At 39.5% G+C, this 20,934-nt stretch overlaps 1 long non-coding RNA gene across 1 annotated transcript in view; it reads left to right on the forward strand.

Annotated features, from left to right (window-relative positions):
* Positions 1 to 2,473: 2,473 nt before the first annotated feature.
* LOC128144184 (uncharacterized) overlaps positions 2,474 to 20,934 on the forward strand; it is a 50,190-nt gene continuing 31,729 nt past the window's right edge. The window contains exons 1-2 of the long non-coding RNA XR_008236002.1: positions 2,474 to 2,661; positions 3,891 to 3,977. This is a non-coding gene — a long non-coding RNA (uncharacterized LOC128144184). The remainder of the gene's footprint in view (positions 2,662 to 3,890; positions 3,978 to 20,934) is intronic.

The raw sequence follows: 20,934 nt of genomic DNA on the forward strand, positions 1-20,934 counted from the left end.
TGACACTTTCTTTTTCCTCTGTTACTAATGGTTGCTGTTGCCGTGTGTGCCAATACCTCTCTTACACTGCCCATCTTCAGATTTTTCCCATGGATGTAGATAATGACATGAAGCTCTCTTTATGACACATGCAGGTCTACTGCTTGTTCATATCAGACTGACCATGTGATGGAGGTGGAGCATGTGCTCTAGAAATGGTACCTTACTGGTATTGAGTAGGGCCAGGTCTGCTACACAGAAATCACTTCATGTTTCTGCATTGTTTCCCGGATGCTTCTTTTCCCAAGTCCTTTTCCAAGTATTTTCTGTGGGTTTTTTTGCTTTCAGGATATACCTGTAGTCATGAAATACTGACTATTCATACACCAAGCCTAATGCATCTCTTCCAATTTTAGCAGACACCCTTCTTTTTTTTTTTTTTTTTCTAGCTACAGTAGTTGTTGACTGAGTCACTGCTTGCTGATGTTGAATCTAACAAAACTGAAGTGGCCACTGAGTCCTTCCTACAAGGACTGGATTTCATTAAACACTCTAGTCTGCTCACTGAAAATCTGAAGCTTCTAAAAGCAACACTAGTAAGGTTTGTTACCTTTTTTTTTAAGGTCTCAGTGTTTCTAGAAACCAGCACAGTCCTCTCAGAACTGTATTTTCTCCCTAGTTATGCAGCCTATGTAGGCTACTTGGAAACCACGCAGCAAAAATGAAACGCTCAAGTAGTGCCTACTCAATTTAGATGAGTTCAAGTAAGCACTTAAAAATACCTCTTGGATGCTGTGCTTCATCCCACTATCACTGATTCGGTACTAGAAGTACTCGAGGGGTGCACAAATTTTGTTTGAAGGCCAAATGCAGATAAGAGAACAAGCCAAGCAAGGGCTGTGGCAGGTTTTCTGGTTTGCTTTTGTTTCTCCCTGGTATAAATCAATGATCCTTGACAGATTTTTGCCTTTCAATGCTGTCCTCTTCCTGTAACATCTTCTCGCCAGCCACTTTTGTACTTGCATTGTCTTACTGAGGCTTTGATTCAGCTCACACTGCTGAAAGCAGGTGTTGAGAGTATGGCCTTGGGTGCTGCATTCTTCAGTGCTGAGATTTTTGCATGTAGTCCTTCACTGTGTCTGTAAGAAAAGTGCCAAAACCTTCAACAGAGGGCAAAGCAGTTAAGGTGGTGCAATAAGCAGCTATATGAAGGTGAGACTTTGGAGAGCTTTAACCTTAAACATAGCCCTAGTTTAGTAATGATCCAGGGAAGTGGTGCATTTTTGCGTGCAGTGAGTCGTTTTGTGGGGTCACATCACTGAAAAGATGTGACGTAAACTGTCTCAGTCAAATTACACCACAATTTACTGCTTGGAAGCTGTATTGCCATCATACTTTCATATATTACTTATGCTGTTGTCTCTTTTTTCCTGCTTATCCCATTATAGTAAAAAAAATTTACCTTTTATGAAGTTTTTCTACTGGCCCGTCAATATTCTAGCTTCTGTTCTGCTCGGCCTTTCTCCTTCTTCACAGACAGTGAATCCTCCACCTCAATTTCCCATTAACTAATTCATTAGCTAGCTATGGTATTTTGTTGGTTTAGACTATATCCTACCAGCTTTCATGGCAACTAATCTCAATTCAGAGGTTCAATCTCATGTGTGGGTTTAGTGTGAGATACTTTGAGAGTTTTTTTAAAGATGCTTGGAGAATTCGATGCATCTTTTTCTCTACAGCCTCCAGTACCACTTCTGAGCTCAGCAAGACTACATTAGCATGAACAGCAGCGCCTCATTTTCTTTGAGGGCGGAACTCAGAAACTCCTTATTCTGCAAATTATAGTTAATGTTCTAGTATAAAAATTAAGAAAGACCATAGTTAATAAGAACATCTCATGTACACATTAAATTTTAAGGGGTATATTCTCCATTCATTTCATGTGTGATTACTCCTCTGACATTAATTGGAATTCTGTGTAAAGGCTGAAGAGAGACCATCAGTGGTAATGTAAATTGAAACAAATCTCTGATATAATACAGCTTTTAAAGAGAGAGTCATTCAAGCAACACTGCTGCTGTATCCAAATATTCTGTGTCATTAATGACTAAGGATCCTCTGGACTGTTAATAATTGTGTAGTAGGATGGTATAATCTACTGTTGCTACATGAAGGCATTAAATAAATATTATCCGTTAATAATTTTATGTAGCAAATACTTGAAATTGGCTACATAAGATGGACTGAGCTCTGTTGCAGACTCTCAGCCCACCGCAGTGAACTGAGGAAGGATAGCTTCAGTGTCATTTACAGCACCTATAAAAAATGACTGGAAAATTTATAAGAAAGATGTTAGTTCCTGACTTGTACATCTTAGTCAGCTGAGCTGGAGAAAAATTACAAGAACAGCAAGGTCTGACTGCTTTCTTATGCAACCAGGAAAAAAATCCTTCTTTCTGTTGATAGACAGCTCGGTGCTCTGTCACCGCAGTTCAGCTGGAAAAGGCAGAAACGGGGGATGCTGAAGCACAGCTCACTTCTCCTCACTGCTCCCGGACAGCTCTCTGACTGCTGCTGCTGCGCTTCGTACAGCCGCACGCCAGGACCCCCTCGCCAGCTCCCCGATGCGGGTCCTGCCTTTGGGTCTGCATAGCCATGGCACAGACTGAAGCCTCCTTCACGGTAAGGCTTTCCAAGATCTATCTGTAGGGAGAAAAGATCATTTATAATGTAGTCTACTCTCTCCATCTAAGTCCTTCCTTTACAATGGTACCTGTAGGGGTTATTGTTGTGTTTAAGCAATTTTCCTAAATGGGATCACTGCTCTGATTTCATTTACCATGCAGCCACACCAGCTGTGGTTTCAGCACCAGAGAGAAGAGCATGGGGTAAGAAGGGCACAGGGAATGTTTAAGTTGGCCTTACTGCTGAGAGAAATACTCATTTATCTCAGCTTTGCCAACACTTTCCTCCTTGAAAGCACTGCTTCAGAACTCACTTCTTCTGTAGGGCTTCAAGTGCTAGCCCTCCTTCATTATGAAGGGTGTTAAAACAGTGGAAAAACAGCCACATACACCCCCGGAAGGAGAAATACAGCAACTAGTGCTTCTGATATGCCTTTTTGTTCTGTCCCTGTTTAGTTCTCTAAGTGATGTTTCACTCTCCTTCTACCTGATGAAATGCACTCGTAGAAGTTAATTCCAGTTTCTTAAGCACGCACATACACACACACAGAGACCAGGATTTGCTTAGACTAAACATTTGTTTCCTTTTTAAATTGAGTTAATTGCTAATTATCTTGATTTAATTAATGGCAGTGAATGCAAATTTACACCTTCCCTAAAAATTTATTCTAGGAAACAAATAGTTGTTTCTAGTCTCTGCTTATTCTAAGGCAAGCCAGGATGAGGCACAAGCATTTGTGTCTTGAAAGAAATGATTGCAAAGGGGATAGACTTGCATTTGTCATCATATGTTAACTATTTCATGTTAAATGGCAATTAAATAAATGCAAAAGAGGACCAAAGCATCTGGCCTGGGCAAGGTTTTCACTGAAAGGTGAGAAGTGTGTTTGAAAGAGAATGCTTCCATATTTTGGAAAGCATCAGTCAAATATAAGTGTGAGAAGGTGGTGGGATAGGAGGGACTGTGGTATGCTATACTTTGAAATGTTTACAGCAATCAGATTGGGACTTATTTTGACTATTGCAAGGTTTAGCCTACTGTACAGAAGTGAGAAATTGAGTATGATCAAAGTTTATTTTAAAAAAGAAAAAAAAGCAAACCTAGTCCTGGGATTAGAATATAGCATGATTTGAGGTCTCTACAATACAATTTAATCAGATTGCTGTAGCATTCAATACCTCAGTTCATAGTAAGGCTGTGGTGCAGAGCTATATTTTCCAATCTAGGATGATTAAACTTTGTATTTTCTGTTGTTGTGGAAAAGCATTGAGAGGCACAAGCAGAGAGCGCTGAATGGTTCTACAACTTTGCAGGTAAGAGTAACTGATAAATCCATAAAAAAAGAGTACAAATGTATTTTTATTTTTAAATGCTAATGATTTCTGATAGGCCGAGTTAATTCTCTTAACTATATGAAAATGTGGGGAGAAGAAGGGAAGGGATACTTTGCAGCAGGACTATGAATGTTAGCCACAGTATTGCTCATGTGAAGATCAGAGGAAATAAATCTGGGGCAAGTAAAGAGACTCCCTGGGAAAAAAACAGGCATGGAAAGAGAAGCATTCTGTATTGCTCTGTAGACTCTGAAGATTACTGCAAAGTAAGGAGGAAACAGGGGGGAATATTTTCCTGGTTTTGTCTGGGTTGCGAGGAGAGCAGCTATGACTCTGTACACTTTTTTCCCACTTTAAATTCTCACATGTCTTTCCTGCTCCCAAAATGGCAACTCATTTCCACTCCCAAGCTTCCCCCTTAGCTGTGCTTCAAATATGCTGTGGGTAGTCTTGTATCATAAATTATATCACTGAATTGATCCAATTTACCAAACTGACTCCACGAGAATATTTAAGTTCTCTTTACTTCTGAGAAAAAGCATGGAAACCTTTGCAAAGGGCAAAGTGAGTGTCCTATGTGTTAAATTACAAACGCTCAGCGCATAAACCTCAGAGTTCTGGGAAATGGTGCATTTAAGCCCTGGAACGTTCCCTGGAGAGCGAGGGAGAGCATCGCCGCCTGGGCATGTGCCAGAGCCCTCCAAAACCCAGCCCAGGCACCACAGGCTGAAAGTGAGAGCATGACAGTGAAAGCCAGCTAAGGCGTAAACAAACATTTATCCCGAAAGATAGATTTTTGGGAAGTCTTACACTGAAAATTATTGAGTCCCTGGAAAACAATTCCTGGAGTCACTGATTTTTCATCCCAAAAGCCCGGAATGCTACGAATGCATTGCCTGAAGTTTGATATGTCAATCTCTTTCAGGAAAGCAAATTTATATACTCTTGCACCGATGTGGTAATTTATACAGTGCTTAAAAGACTGTAGGCTAGTGATTAGTACTTTAAATGAAGGATTAACTTTTATACCTGTTGTACTAACACTAGATTCTTTCCAAGAATGCTGTTTTTTAAAATGTCTGTTTATTTTTAAAAAGGTTACACTAAAAAAAATTCTTTTGACAACCCTATTTTTCAACACTCACTGAATAACTCCTAATGTGTCTCATTGAGGGTTCTTATGCTTGTGTTTTGTCTTGGAATACATTGCTCTTTTGTCAGTACCTTAATATGCGTGCAAAACCCTCAGTAGCTGAAGCTGCAAGGAAGCAAATTGTGTATTTTTTAATACTTGCTGAAACTCGGATCCTTGCTTTGTGCTTCCTGCAGCATTATTCTCTTCCGATTACTGTTCCTGCTGCTTTTAGCTGCTGCCTCTGCATTTTAAGCGTAGTGGAAACGATGCAACCTTGTGCATTGTTCCTTTTTTAGCCAGTATAAAGAACTGGGTAAGTACAAAAGTACTTGCTGTGATTTTTTCTGAGTTTGTTTGTGATGGTTTTGGAGTGCAAAGTAGCTTGGGTTTGGCAGGCTTTTCAGGTGAAATGTAGCTGTATCTGAATTCAGAATTCCCCAAGCTTGGTAGATCATATTCTCATAACATGATTCAGTAAAGGTACTCTGGGGTATGCATGCTCGGAGTGTGCATATTTGTCTTCCTTCACTGCTATTTGTACAGCTTTTTTCAAATTTTTGCCAGGATGATAGTGTTTGCATTTGGCCTACTTTGGTTATTATTAGATTCTTTCTGTGCACTATAATTGACTCTTTTCTGAGATGCCACGTAAGATGCCTGAAGCCTTTTACATGTGTTATTTAAATATTTGATTTCTTCCATTAGTTTGTCTGCGTGCCCTGTTTCACTCTTCAGCAATAACCTCAGATGTTTTCAAGCCCCATAACATTTTGTAAATCTACTGAAAGAGACCAGTAATTCCTAGTGAGAAGCTAACTGGGAAATGTCAATTAGGTATAACGGTGCTAAAGTTCAAAAATAGCATCTTGCAAAGGGCTAAGACTTCCCTGCCATGTGGTAACGTAGCAGGAAGCGATTAGGCAGGATGGGAGGAGATCATGCTCTGTAGCTATTTTGTCAACTGCATGAAACGATGAGGCGTCAATAGTTTGACCAGTATTGTCAGCTGAGTGTTTTCTTCTTATGCCAGTTACGATTTTAATATCAGCCAAATCCTGCTATATCCTTGCCTTATTTTAAGGTTTCTTTTAAATGTTATTTCTGTACTATTTAATAAATTCCTTCTGCAACCACCATCCAGACCTTGGGACCAAAGTAGAATCTGTGAAATTATTTAAGTATTGGAGAAATGTTTGTGTTACAAAATTGGGATGGGAATCCAACATGACCATTATTTGAACATAGAGATATTTTTGGAATTTGGGGGAAAGGTGGGTGGTGGAGAAGAAAGAAGAACCCAGGTTATTGATTTCCTAATTACAAGCAGGTCATGTCAGACACTACAGTCAATAAGTTGTTTACTCACATTTCTGCATGACTGGAGCATACTGTGAGTTATCATGGTGTATATTTTTATTTAAACAGCTGTGTAGATGACGTTACATAAGGGTCAAAGCTGGTGAGCTAAAGCATGTTGCAAGTGAAATTTCAAAGCAATATCTGCTAGCTAGTGAAATTATACTTCCACATGACTAAGCAATTTAAGATAAGTACTGTAGCCAAGAATCAAAATGAAATATTTTTTCCCCAAGTGATTAAGAACAAATTCTTCACACTGTAAAAATATTTCTCTGAGTTCATTCAAGCATCTAACCATCTGACTGGATCATAGCCAGAAGCTAACTGAACAAACTTGTGCTTGTATAGGCTGGAAGCAATGAAAAAACTATTGCTGGAATGTGTAGTTTTGAGAAAATACCTAATTCAGTTACTCTTTAAATAGAGATTATTGGAGTCTATCACTTTTAATTTTTTAACCAAAGTCAAAGGATGACATTCAACAACTGGGAGGCAAAAGCATAAATACCCAACATATTCTAGAAAGCATTTGGGGGGGGGGGGGAGGGGAGGAGGAAAACCAACAAACCAAAACCAAACCAACAACCAGTCTTTAGCAGGTTCACGTACATTCATTAGGTTTTGAAAAGACTAAAACATACCAATGAATACTGTACTCTCCTTTCTTCTGTTGGACATCAAATAGACATTGTGCTTACAGGGGGACTGAAACACTCAAAATTCTACTGTATCAGTCAGGTGCCAGATATTTCTGTGCTTGAGAAGCCAAACTTTCATTTTGGCATGGATTTTTTTTCTTTTTTCTTTTTTCTTTTTTTTTTTTTTTTAATTGCTTGTTAAAATTTTTGAGAACAAGAACAGGATGGACACTAACAGTTCTGCAAAACAGAAATTGTCTTACTGATCTGAAAAATTGAACACAGCACTACAAATATCTGAGTTACCTTTTTCACGTTTGCTAGAGGTATCCTGCTCAGCACTGGTACAGGTGGCGATGCATCAATTTAATCTCAGCCACCAGAATTAAAACCTGCTTCAGTTCAGATGCTATTTGCATTAAAATGTTGCTGGGCTTAGGCTAGTAAACCCTTCTTCCTAGGACTCTTCTGATGAGGGGTGGTAGTTAAGCCTATTCTTTTCATTAGGACCTCAATATATTGAAATCTTCAAAACAAAGTGCTGAGGTCACTATTTACCCCAAAACTATGCTCAAAAAGAAATAACTGTCTCTGCAACAATTCTTCAAGTTTTGGTTTAAACAGGTTTTTTTACAGGACAATTTGTTTGGAATCCTTAGGAAAGTGGGGAGAATGCAGGGATATGTATGTCATCTCGCAGACCAAGCCTACTCTCGCCAAGTCAACTAGCATGACAACTGTGATTGTAGTGAGAATTTGGCTGGCCCCAGAGCAATTGAAGCTGACAGCCAGTATGGAACTGAAGCACATCTGCCTCATTCAAGGAGGAGAGCTGTTCAGGAAATTAATATTGCTGTGTACTGTATTTTAGGAATTAACTAGCTGTGATAGAGAAAACATGGATATAAGACGACAGTTACAAAGCAGAGAGGTGGTAAGCTAAAAGGAAACAGGCTTGCTGGAACAAGTAGTCTTTATTGTTGTTGTTTGTTCTTTATGGCTTGACTTGCATCATCTGACTGTTGGAGTTATTTTATTCACTGGTTATATTGTTTGTGAATTTAGGAAGACAGGATTTAGTTCTTCAAGGCACCAAGAACTATAACTTAAAGGATTTGCTCCTATGCTTAAAGTGAAATATGTGCTTAAATACTCTGTTGAATTGGATCCAGAATGTTCAACATCTCATGAGACTCGCCTCCTGACAAATAACTCCTTTGCTGCATGTATCTGGAGACCAGTTCTAGCTAGTTAATGTACAAGAACCTTATTACTGCCCAAATGCTTGAAATGACCAAAATCACAGTGCTAAGAAGTTAAGTCTAGTCACATGGAGTAAAATGAGAGTCATGTTTTCATTCCCTTGATATTTACTGTTGTACAGGTCATGGCAAACTATGGTGCATTGCTTTGTGATATATAAAACTTGAGGGACTTAGTCCAAGTTCAGTCTGTTTAATTTTCAGATGCTATATCTCAGCTATTGCAAGTTGTTATGGTCACCAATTTATTCACATTTGAGGTTTATGTATTTGTAAATGGATTACACAAGCGTGGTGGGTTGACCCTGGCTGGCTGCCAGGTGCCCACCAAAGCCAGTCTATCACTCCCCCTGCCTCAGCTGGGCAGGGGAGAGAAAATATAACGAAAGGCTCATGGGTCGAGATAAGGACAGGGAGAGATCACTCACCAATTACTGTCATGGGCAAAACAGACTCAACTTGGGGAAATTAGCTTAATTTATTACCAATCAAATCAGAGTAGGGGAATGAGAAATAAAAACTAAATCTTAAAAACACCTTCCCCCTGCCCCTCCCTTCTTCCTGGGCTTAACTCCACTCCCAATTTTCTCTACCTCCTCCCCCTCCAAGTGGCGCAGGGGGACGGGGAATGGGGGTTGGGGTCAGTTCATCACATGTTGTCTCTGCCGCTCCTTCCTCCTCAGGGGAGGACTCCCCACTCTTCCCCTGCTTCAGCGTGGGGTCCTCTCTCCACAGGGCCACAGGTCCTGCCAGGAGCCTGCTCCAGCGCGGGCTCTCCATAGGGTCACAGCCTCCTTTGGGCACCCACCTGCTCCACCGTGGGCCTCCACGGGCTGCAGGGGGACAGCCTGCCTCACCATGGTCTTCACCACGGGCTGCAGGGGAATCTCTGCTCCGGCACCTGGAGCACCTCCTCCCCCTCCTTCTTCACTGACCTTGGGGTCTGCAGGGCTGTTTCTCTCACACATTCTCACTCCTTTCTCCGGCTGCCATTGCACAGGGATTTTTTTCTGCTTCTTAAATCTGTTATCCCAGAGGCGCTACCAGTGTCACTGATGGGCTCGGCCTTGGTCAGTGGCGGGTCCATCCTGGAGCCGGCTGGCATTGGCTCTATAGGACATGGGGAAAGCTTCAAGCAGCTTCTTACAGAAGCCACCCCTGTAGCCCCCCTGCTGCCAAAACCTTGCCACGCAAACCCAATAGAACAAGGGGGGTTTTAGGGAATAAAAAATCAGCATACTTTAAGATTAATAGAGATTCTGAATTGTATGGGGAAGAAGAAAACAAATACAAAGAAACAAAAACATGCTGCAAACTTGTTTATCTACCTACTCAGCTATTTGTTTTAACATCTGAATATTATTTGTAACTTACGCTTCTTGCCTTCAGCTACATCTCTAGCATATAAAGAAAAACTAGGAAGTAAGAGGAGAAAAATGAATATTGTAGCTCTGGGAAACAGATCAAATGATATTTAGAAACATAATTGTAGCATTTTTCACATATGGGGGGACTCCTAGGTTTCCTTTGCTCTGCTGCACTAACTAAAAGGCTGTCTTCCAATATGAGATCTGAGTCTAAGTTAATGTCTTAAAATTAACTTTGTTATTTACAGGTTGTTTAACTTTAAAAAGGCTTTCCTAACAGCTATTTTAGCAATTTAAAATATTTGATACAAAGAGCGGAGAAAAACTGAAATGCTCATAAAAGTGTTTGGTTTTTTCTTTGAAAAAAAGGGATGAAATATAGATGGAAAAATGTTAGCTAAAGCAGTGAATAACAGGCACTGGAAATTCTGAGGACAAGGACACGAGGACGGCAGGGGAGGACAGTGAAGTGAACACAGGCAGCTGCAGCCTGGGTAATGCAGCCTTGAATTGGCAGTGGAGGTGGTTCAGTTGTGAGGGAAGGATGGCTGTTGTTAACAACTGCTCCTCTTCTCCATGGAGCGTTGCCAACTAATAAAGACTGTGTTATGAATCGAGTGCCCTCTCACCAAGTGTCTTGTCAAAGATCAAAATTATTTTCTTAGGATTGCAAGAATTCTTATGGTTATTTAATCTGCAGAAGTGACACTGTAATGGTGTTACAGCATGTTGTCACTTCATGAAAGTTTGTAGGTGGAAAGCTGAAGCCTGTAAGTTAGATATTGGTTCGATAGTCTGAGGTATCTGGAGGTATGTTAACTAACAATGTCTAAAATATCTGTATTAATTGAATAATATTATGAAAATATTGCTATTATGTAGTGGGTTTGGTGCAGACCTGTTTGATCCTGAAAAGTATCAATTAATGTAATGCCATATGGTGATCAAAGAATGGCACCCCTTTCATTTACTAGCCCAGCGTTAGTAGCGATCTGATCCTCACTTTTGTGGCTTTTATTTGGGGACTTTGAGGGAAGTTGTTCTCTGATGTTGCTGGTTTGGAAGGCATTTGGACATCTGAAGCTGGAGATAGACATGTGCTGTGCTGAAAGTCTGAACAGAGAGATTTGCTAAGCAAAGCAGATCAAACTGTGGGCCAGAATCTCCATCTTGCTATAGGTCTAATAGTACTCACAGCTGGCACTGAAGTGATCACAAAGCCACCCTAAAGAAGCCATTGAGAACATGCTGTCTAGATCTAGGCCAGCTTCCCTTCTTTTTATGGCCTTCCCTTCTTCCTTTCTCTCTTTTCCTGAGTTTCCTTTTATCTGGCTAATGGATCATGGCAGAAGTCAGAGGATGAGCCCTAGAGCCAGGAGAACATCCCTATTTGCACTAGCAAAATCTAGCCTGCAAAATGAGCATTAGGAATCAGTGTTGCAAGCATAAATTGCAGAGGCTTATCTGTGGCCATGCCCAAGTAGAGCAGTATAGAGGTCTCGTGAGGTTCAGCTGGCCTTATGCTGTCCATCTTGTCCGTCTACATGGAAGTTCTTATCAAACAAAGCCTGATGTTTGAGATTCTCTTGTGCTCTCAATTTGTTCACAATTAATTACGTTAAGTGAAAATTTTTTTTGTTAGACAATGGTCAAGGAAGAATTCATTATTTTCTTCTTGCAAAGTTATCTCTCTTCCACCTTTTCATCTAGGCATAGTTGTGATACGAATCTGTCATATTTGAGTCCTAGAGTGTCTGTTTAAAAAATGTTCATCATATTCTTAAGCCAGGATTCCATAAATCCAAAACTCCTTAAATAAATGCCATAGGTTTTTTTTTTTTAAAAAAAAAGCTTTTCCTAAAAGCTTATCTAATTGTTTTCCTACTTACTGTCTATTGATTATACTACTATATTTCAAGTAATTCTTCATCTGATTATCTCTAAGCACTATAATTATGGCCAATTATCATAATACATATGTTGTATAATTTCATTATATCCACTGGTGACTCAAAATCCAAGCTGATATAACTGAAAGTAGAGTCTAGACCATTATATTTTGTTCTACTACTGTGGGAGTCTGATGTAAGGCAGTCTCCCTAATGTCATGTGAAAGAATATGCGCTTTTATAAAACAGCTTTTCTCATAGGAGATGAAAGATGCGGTGGGTAATAAAGTAGCTAGGGCACCAAAGCAGACTTGAAAATCCTTGCTGTAGTCACATCAAAACCCTAAAGTTTTTGTTGCTTGATCATCAAGAATGATATTTGATTACCTGAACTTGAGAACTCATTCCTAAATGTAAGCCTTCCAGAAAGCAACTGAGTAAAGTTTAACTTGGGCTCCTTCAGGAGGGAATTCAGAGCACCTGCCTCCACTGACAGGAAAAGGGTCTCAGAGGGCTTTGCTAGCTAGATTTCCTAGTAAAATTAGATAACTAAATTCAGATGGGAATAATGCTCGTTTTCTTCTAAGGGTTCAAGCAGAGACACAAATTTCCCTAGATAGAGCTTTGCAGGATTAAAGAAAAATAGTTACTTCAGACATGGTATACAATCCTGTGATTTTCATATGCTTCACTCCCCTGTGATTTTACCCAAGTAAGGCACTCTACATTTTGATTTGTTAGTGTGCAAGCATGACATTATCTTATATCATTAGGTATCTGGACAAGGTCCATAACTAACCTGCCTACATTAAAATATGTTGCTCAGAAGCAAAACATGGACTTCATAGTTACTTCTGTTATAATTCAGTAGAAAGTGTTTGTCTAGCTACGCAATGACTGGGAGAATTAATGATATAATGTTACATGTTTTACAGAGACAATTCAGATACCCAAAAAACAGGTGCCCAATGCCATTTTAGATGGCTGGGGTATCCTGTCTAGGCTTTGCTTGCTGCCTCAGAACGACTTGGATCTTTCCTCTGTACTGCATCCTATTGCCAGTTCTGCATGGATGTCACTGATATCCTAGGATGTCTCAAATGTCACTAGACAAAAACATCTAAGCAGCTGAATCTCACCTTCTATATAACTATTTCATTTTAACAAAACAAATTGGTGTGAGATACTGTCACTGAGATGTTCCATCCTTAACAAAAGTAACTTCCAAGCTGTTATGTCTGATGGAAACCTATAAGCAAATCTTCTAAATTGTTGTTTGGTTTGGGTTTTTTTTGCAACCCAGAATTGAAAAAGAAAGTCCTTAGTCATGACCAAATTTGCTTCAAGAAGCAAAGTCATAATATTGTTACAAAACTATTAAACACCTAAAGCAAAACAGCAGTTATTTGGAAACCAGGATAATTTTGGTTTCATTATGGCGTGTTGTATTGTGCATCAGAGAATTTTGATACCATTGCATTAAATTTCAGCTGGAGCCTATGGAATGTGACAATTTACACCAAATCAGCTTTTGACCTGTAATGAGTTATTTCCATTGGAATGTTTGACAGTTTACAAAGCTGTCACATGCATAACTTCAATAATAAATTAGAATGCTCATACAAAATATCTTGAACTGAAAAGCAGTGGTCTTCATGTTTAGTTAGAACAATAAACTTCAGCCATTAATTCTCATGTTGGGTCTTATTTTCCCTTACACATAAAGTGCAACAAAATTGCTGTCTTCTGTCAAATACCTGCAGAGGATACTACTTGTGTAATGTGCTACCAAGTTTGAAGTCAGTGCAATACAACAGGCATAGGAGCAGGAAACTGAGGTTTCATGAAGGAAAAGGTTTTTTTTTTTAAATAAACTTTTTAAAAATAAAAATTTCATAACCTGAAATCTTTTGAGCAAAAAGCTTATCCTCTGCAGAAATGTTTGATTAATCAAAAAAAAGTCTCTTCTGGAAAGAAATTCCAATGGCAAATTTGCAGTAATTTCCATTTTGTGATGCTTAGTTGGTTTAGTGTCTTTGCCATATTGCTCTGCTAACTTCAGCAACACTCAGTTCTGTTGCCATAAGGTATAACAAATTGTGTTTGGAAAGGTATCTGCAACGCAAATGTTCCTCCCAAGTTATAAAGTCAAACATCTAGAGTTCAGTTGGCAGTAGATACATGTTTCTCGTTACTTACTACATCTCTAATGTAAACTGCAGTCTTCAAAAGAAGCTCAGACCTGACCCAGGGAAAGCTCTTTCACCCTTGTACGCTCATATTTTGGAAACGTGCTCTACAGAGAAGTGTTTATAACAAATAAGAAAGATGTTAGAACCTTTTGTGATAGCATTTAATCACCAAAAATAAAATATGCCCCTATTTAAGATAACAAGAGTATTGCCATCGCTCTCAATGAAGCCAGAACTAGGACACCAGACTGGACTTAGCTGCTTTTTATTAAATGAGGCCTGGAGTTTCTTACAAATTGTTCAGAATCAACTCTAAAGCCGAATTTCTGGTCTGCTACATGTTACTGACAAGAAAGAAGTACAAAACTTGAAGCACTAATGAAAAGATTTAATTTCATCTTTTTTAAAGAAAAAGCTAGTGTGTCAACAGGTCCAAAATAAACATTTTCTCAGTGGTGCTTTTTAGTTTCTGAACTTGAAATTCAAAATTATACTTCATATCACTCAGCACAATGTTTCTTTACTAACAATTAAAAGCTCTTACAAATTCAAATAAATCTACCAAAATTTTACAATTTATTCTGAAATTTTCTGCCTTTGGCATAAATTTTTAAACAGATAAATAAATAAATAGATATGTTGAATGTTATTGTAATGGTTATAAAAACTCTTGGCCTAATCCAAAGGTTATTTTGTCTCTGTAAACATCTCCTGCTCATGTAAGGGCCCCTGAATGCAGCTCTGTTTCTCTAACCTGGCAAAGCATTTAAACTAGCGCTTAACTTCAAGCACAGGAGAGGTGACTGGCATCAAAAGGCTAACCTTGTGTGTAAATCATTTCTCGGTTATCTACCAGCTCCTTAGAGGAAAGGAATTAGCTTCAAAATATGCTTAGGCTTCCATAGCTCCAGGGGCAAAAGTCAAGCAAATCAGTAAGACCCAGTGCATAGTAGAAAAGAGGCCAAAGGTTCAGATACAGAAAGTTTCAGTTTCAGAACACAACATTTATCGTAACTGTGACCCTGTAGAATGCTATCAACAGAGCAGATACTGCTGAAAACATTGCAAGTGTCAGGTGCAATTACAGCCAATAAATTCAGGAGATAGTAGGTGGTTTTATTTCACTTTAGATGCAGGGGGTTTTTTTATTATTCAATAACTTATAGGGGTTTTTTCTCAGTTACATTATTTGACTAGGCTGATGTGGCCAAAGTCAGCCATGATGGAATTGCTTAAAATTTGTCATGACCAAGAACTATGTAGGTTCTGGATTTTAGCAAGCAACCTGAAAAGACAGGCTAAGCAAACCAGGAAAGAAACCAGGAAGACTGAGAGGTGTGTGGTGTTGACTCCAGCAAACACAACAGATAAAAGGACCATGTTGATCCTGGGCAGCAAGTTATTGATAAAAGTTGGTATGAGTGCTATTGTTAGCCTGCAGAGATAGGTGGGAAAAAGTGTACTACAGGCAGCCAGCAAGATCTCTGCCCAGAAGGCCCTGAAACAAAAGGTGACAATGTTAATTGAAATGGACAGGTCTGATTCTTCTTTAGGTCATGTGTGTCCTCAGCAATTCCAGTCATTTCCACTTTCCATCACTAGGGTTTAGCATCATCTTCTAGCAGCCTGAGTTAGTTTTCAGTCCAGCATTAGCAGCCTTGCAGAGCTTTAGTAGGATCTGAAGATCCCCATTCTGTTCACTGTAGCTCAGCAGAAAAATTTTTATTTTAGTTGGTGAGTCCATGCACATTTGTATTCTTTTTCTTCCTAGATAAGCTAAGTATATTTTCATCATTGCAAAAATAAACATCCATTATATTTTACCTGTTTCTTTGGCTTATCTATATAGTAAACTCCAATTCAGTGATAAAAAGATGGTAAATTCCTAATACGGTAAGAGTTTACCCAGAAAAATCAATGTTGAAGAATGACAGCAAAGAGAGTCATATAAGTAGTATGACTTTGCCATGTGCTCAAGTGTTTTTGGAGCCCAGACAGTACATTAAGAAGTGACAGATTCATGTAGTTTAGCTGGTGATTTATAAAGTTTGCTAGCTGATTTAATAGAGTGCTAGAAAGCGTTGTTGTTCGACCAAGTAAAGAGAATCATAAAATGGTAATGAATGTTATGACAGTTCATTAATATTTAATTTGGGGTCTCTTTCAGATGCCTGTTAGTTTATCTCAAGATCTAGGAGTATACTGCATATAAATCTGATGGCGGGTGGAACAGCACAGTATGCCAGGAGACAGAGAGGAGAGAGGTTTGGTGAGAGCAACGTGTGTTTGATCAGGTGTCTCAAAGGCACTACATCCCAGTTAAGTTCTCTACTAAGTGGTCATGAATTGTAAAGTATCTAGGGCATCAAGCAGTGGTCTCGTATTTCCTTATTTGCTATTTGAACATTTAGGAAAAACAGATAGTGTCTTTCAAGCTTGTCATCTTTACCAATGACTTCTGAGAGTACTGGTTTACTGTAACTTTGGAGGTAAGCTTTATTGGAAAAGGCCGAATGGATTCCCATCTCAACAAGTATTTCTTACATATGCTGACCAGAGCAATATACAATGTGGAGAGACATTTGTAAGAAGGTAAATCTGGAACAAAGACTTCCATTTTTTCAGCTTTAACACCTTGAAGTGAGGAATGTGCTTTCTACGCTACTTTAAGTACAGCATGGGTATGTTTACTCTCTAATCAATTATGTATTCCATTGTTAATTTTGTAATAGGTTTTGAATACTTCAGATTGAATTCTTTGTGTGACCTAATGCCAAATAATGAAAAAAAAAAAAAAAAGAAGAAGAAAAAGTTTTGTCCATATAAGCTGTATTTCACTGGGTTTTGATCCACACAAGCAACATGGACCTGGCTTTTCATAACAGTGCTGTCCAACATGAGGTGGAAATTCTTCTGTTTCCATTTCCTTGGTTGTTTCTTAGTGATAATCCCCTTTAGGATGATGGACTTATAACTTTATGCAGCCTGAAGGCTTGCACAACACGAAGCAATGAAAGAGCAACGTCTGAGAGCACGTCAGCAGTAGCGCCATGCCAGAAGTTCTGTTCGATGGGAATTACTGAGAAGAGGTGAAAACAAATATGAAGGACTTGAAGGGGCTTACACAGGTGGTTCATAGGTTTCTGTCAGTGCTTGCACATGAAACAAGATTGAATCCCATCCCACAGTCTGAAGGCTGTGGGGTGAAGGGTCTTGTTTTAGCTAATAAATCCTTTCAGCATTAGCCCATGGAATCCAAGATTCAGCTTCATTTTTATATCTGTGGGCAAGATGAGCTTGTATTTGAGGATGAAAATGCACTATTTACAATGAATTAGAAGGAAGGTCTTAGGACAGACACCAGTTGATGCCACCTGAGAGACAAGAAGGTGGGAATGGCATTTCCTGAAAGCTGCAAGGCCTTGCAGTTTGTCACACTGGTTGAATCGCCATTTGTGAAGGGACCCAATCCAGTATTAAAATCTCTGTAGCATATACCATTATTTACTTTCAGTAAAAAACCTAGAAGTCTATAAATGAGTCTTCTTTCACCAAATTAATTTCGTGCTGCAATACAAAGAAAAACGCGCAACTTCCCTATATAGTTTACCACATTTCATTATAATCAGCATAGGTAACTGGTGCAGTCTCATACAGGTAAGCCCAAAGAAATATATTTTTTTTCTATTATTACCACATCTTGGACAGTAACGCACTGAGAAGACAGTGTGCACGAATTTTTCAGTGACTTCTGAGATAGCTTGATCTATATTTGCAAGATAGCCAAAGAAGTCAGAAAATATTTCTGAAGAAGTGCTTGTTCAGTTCTGGTTTGCGTCAAGGTCTGTTCTGCAAACCAGAGGGAGAGAGAAATATGCTGTCCTAGCAGATTTGACTTATGTATACAGTAATTTGTTTGGCCAGTGTTTATTACTTAATAATCAATCTTTATTATTACATTAATTCTAATTGGGATATGTGAAACATGTAGTGCATTGACCACACGACATCAGTTTACTTGCTGAATAATTTAAGCTATTTCCTTCTAATACCTTAGGCTGCAATATCATTACTTTTAGCCTGTCCTAATATTCTAGTTATATTGATGTTATTTCACTTGTTATTACCTTCTTGACATGAAATTGTTTTTTCAAATATGGAAATCTTGCTCAAATATTTCTAGATGACAGAATCCTGTATTAGTCTATAATGTATCATAATAACAAAACAGTGCAACATAAAGCAAATGATTTGTTTTCTAACCCGTGCCAGCCTTCACAGTAAGGGGACAGAAGATGCCAGAAGGAGAATTTTGGTCTGTATATTTTTTTTTTAATATATTCTTATCCATTTTGCCGGAATGTAGGGAATAATCTTGCTGATAATACAAAGCCAGCAAACGCACAACCATTAAATGGACAGTGTGATTTATCCCACTTCACACTGCTTTATAAGCAGTATGTATCACTCCTGTGAGTCTTCTTCTGCTTAAAGAATTATAAGAAATATATCTTACTATTACTTTTATTGATAAAACAGACCAAACCACCTTAATTCATTCTTCATCCAGAGTCTTTTATCACAGCCTGGTTGTGATTAGGATTCTGATCACCCTGTGTGCCACTCTGAGATTGAGAGGCTCTATCTACTCATCTATTATTCTTCATGAAGCAAAGCTCCTGTGTACCATCTGTTTTCTTACTGAATCTTGCATGTAGCTGCAAAGAGCTGGTCACCAGAGATTGAGTCTGGCAAGCAAGCTCTTGGTTTGCTTGGAGATAGCCAAGCATTCACTGCTATTGGCCTGTTTAAGTTTCAGGTGAAAATAAACTACTGTTCTCTGCTGTATTTTATTTTATATTTGATCTGGTATTTGTTTATATTTAATTTTTATTTAATTTTTATCTGATCATAATTGATTTTGTATTTTTGTTGCTTTTTTCCAGCCAAAAATCAATCGGGAAAAGACCCCAGAGCCATAAATAAGCATGCTGTAGAGCTTCAATTGAGGACAGGTCTGTCTTGCATTTTATAATACAACTTGAATTACAAAGGCTGTTTTATGCTGATCATAGAAACATAGAACGGTTTGGGTTGGAAGGGACCTTAAAGACCATCTAGTTCCAACCCCCCTGCCATGGGCAGGGACACCTTCCACTAGACCAGGTTGCTCAAAGCCCCATCCAACCTGGCCTTGAACACTTCCAGGGAGGGGGCATCCACAACCTCTCTGGGCAACCTGTTCCAGTGCCTCACCACCCTCACAGTAAAGAACTGCTCCCTTACATCTGATCTAAATCTATCCTCTTTCAGTTTAAAGCCACTACCCCTTGTCCTATCACTACATGCCCTTGGAAAAAGTCCCTCCCCAGCTTTCCTGTAGGCCCCCTTTAGGTACTGGAAGGCTGCTATAAGGTCTCCCTAGAGCCTTCTCTTCTCCAGGCTGAACAACCCCAACTCTCTCAGCCTGTCTTCATCGGAGAGGTGCTCCAGACCCCTGATCATCTTCGTGGCTCTCCTCTGGACTCACTCCAACAGGTCCATGTCCTTCTTATGCTGGGGACCCCAGAGCTGAATGCAGTTACTCCAGGTGGGGTCTCATGAGAGCGGAGTAGAGGGGGAGAATCACCTCCCTTGACCTGCTGGTCACTCTTCTTTTGACGCAGCCCAGAATGCGACTGGCTTTCTGGGCTGCGAGTGCACATTGCTGGCTCATATTCAGTTTTTCATCCACTAATACCCCCAAGTCCTTCTCCTCAGGGCTGCTCTCAGTCCACTCATTGTCCAGCCTGTATTTGTGCTTGGAATTGCCCCAACCCATGTGCAGGACCTTGTGCCTGACCTTGTTGAACTTCATGAGGTTTGCACAGGCCCACCTCTCAAGGCTGTTGAGGTCCCTCTGGATGGCCCTCTGATGATGCCTGCCCCTTTTCACCCAGGGAGGAGAGATGGTTCCTGGTGTGATCATGCTCAGATAAAACATGGTAGCAGCAACTGACTGAATATACCTGAATATCATCATCCCATGATTGCTCTTGCTTAAGCAGGTCATATAATCACCTTTATTTTAAGAATATAGGATTGAAAGGGACCAGCTGTATCACCCAGCCATTGCAAGTTTACACTATGTTGTTCAAGGCTGAGAGGCAGGGTGCTGAACACTGCGTAAGGTTGGGCTGTGGCCATCTCTGGGGTGTCCCACCATCCCTGCCCCATGTACCACGGTCTCCTACTGTACAGAGGTGTAGCTTTACCCAGCTCCCTGCCACTGAGCTTTACCCGTCTTCCTTAAGACTTTTTTTCCTTTAAACTACATGATGTTATTGGAGCTTCACAACCTGCAGTATTTTATAATAGTCTGTGCTATTCCCCAAAGAGCAATAAAAAGTAGCTTTTGAGGCTCCTCTTTTTGATCCATTATTTAGAGCCTGATTTGTGCTGTCTGCAATCCCCACATCAGTTCCAGTGGTCCTGCAGTTCTGCAAATTCCCTTCAGGACTAGACTAAAATCATAAATCTTTTTTTAGGAGGTATTTAGATATCATCATAGTACAATTTTTTACAATCTGCTCCTCTTACCACGGATTTGATTTTCATAGCAGAGGAGGGCTGTCTGAGGAAACAACTCTATTTCTTACTGACTCTCAGCTTCCAGATTAAATTTTTACTTGGCAACAAAACTTCCTTTCCCAAGATGATGGTTAGACTGTATTGCTCCTGGGCGCAGCTCAAGCAAACATTTGTGTTTGTACAAAACCTGGCTATTTTCCCCATATGCTCAGTAGGACTCTGGGAACTGAGCCATACAGGGTCAGCAAGACCTGAAGTCATTAGCTCTGTGCAGATTCTACATCAAGCAATGCAGGTTATTAGACTATGTCAGCAGTAGCAAGGGAGTTTATTTTTGCTTCATTCCTGTAAATGACAGCTTTATAATATGTGCACACTTGGGCAATCAATATTTTTTCTTTTTTTTTTTCTTTTGTTCTCCTTTTACAGCAAGAGTAAAACCATTCTTTTCCTTAAATATGCCAAGGCCTTTTTTCACTTCCATTTAATTCATTTTGCGATATACAATGTTTTGTCTGACATGG

The sequence above is a fragment of the Harpia harpyja genome, chromosome 7 (genome assembly GCF_026419915.1).
Source record: "Harpia harpyja isolate bHarHar1 chromosome 7, bHarHar1 primary haplotype, whole genome shotgun sequence".
Taxonomy (NCBI): Eukaryota; Metazoa; Chordata; class Aves; order Accipitriformes; family Accipitridae; genus Harpia; species Harpia harpyja.